Genomic DNA, 1,245 nt, shown 5'->3' with positions numbered 1-1,245 from the left:
TTGGGGAAGGGGTTTTGCTCTTGTTTCCACAGGAGAAGAAAAATTGTGGATATCATCAAAATTAATAAAGTTTCGATTTGAAGAGGAGAAACCTCTTGGAAAGCTGTTATTTCTAACAGCTCGTCCACAATGATGATATTTATACAGGTGGTAAGAAAAACATATAGAATGGGGCAGGGTTCTCTTCTTATCTCTTCAGGAAAACACTTATCTTCAGAAAATTCAAGGGACCCTGGATGTTTGAATACTGACAGATGGAAACTATTTACAACCCAATAAGAATTAGCAAGAAAATCAAACAGGTCTCGTAAGTAAAATTATTCTACTCTTATCTTTAAATATGTATTAATGTACATTTATTTATAAATATATAGAGCTGGTTTTGAAATTGGACTCTGGCTCAGTCCCTCTCCAATTCCAAGACTGTTGGTAAGAGAAAAACCCAGAGTTTCTGTAGTTTCTGTCTCATATCAAGAGCCATGATATGAGACAGAAAGAAATATGAGTTTAGAAAACATCTTTGCTTTTCTTCATATCTATCATACTTTTCATTGAATATATCTATCATGCCTTTCATTGAATATATATATATATGTATATATGATTAATGTTTAAGTTTTTCACAATGAACAATGAGTTTTTCCTGAAGTGACATTTGAAGTTTCCAGGAAGAAGATGGGGCCCCATAACAACAACTCCACCTGGTTGAGATGACGTCATGATACTGATAGCGCTACTACAAGACCAGTTTTGGGTACCAGCTGCACAAGACGATCCCGACTGTTTAGCTGAAATGATGCACATGTTATACAACATTCTGGCCAGACCTGCACAAAATACTCAGAGACTATTTGCAATTTTAAAAGACATTGATCTTGAAATTTAACCATCATTTTACTTTCACAGAATCCCCCAGAAAGAACGTTGCCCCCAAGATAGCTGGAAGTAATTCTAGAGGACGATGTCCCCTCTCCCAGTAAAGTTTGCTCTTGGGTTTAGGGACATAATTTAGGGGTTGATTATAATTAGTATACGGTTGAGGGTTGGGAGGTTGGGTGAGGAATTTTATAAGCTCAGGGATCTTTAGAAAAAAAAGAAGAGGGATAATTGAATGATGGGATAATAGATTAATAATCGTGAGTTATTCTTTTTAGACAATTATATTGGTATAAATTCTTGTATATTGATACAAAGTTAAATTATATTGACTATTGTATGCAAGCATGTTTCTACCTCTGTTTAAAA

The sequence above is a fragment of the Microtus ochrogaster genome, unplaced genomic scaffold, assembly GCF_000317375.1.
Source record: "Microtus ochrogaster isolate Prairie Vole_2 unplaced genomic scaffold, MicOch1.0 UNK1, whole genome shotgun sequence".
Lineage (NCBI taxonomy): Eukaryota > Metazoa > Chordata > Mammalia > Rodentia > Cricetidae > Microtus > Microtus ochrogaster.
This window is presented reverse-complemented; position numbering follows the sequence as displayed.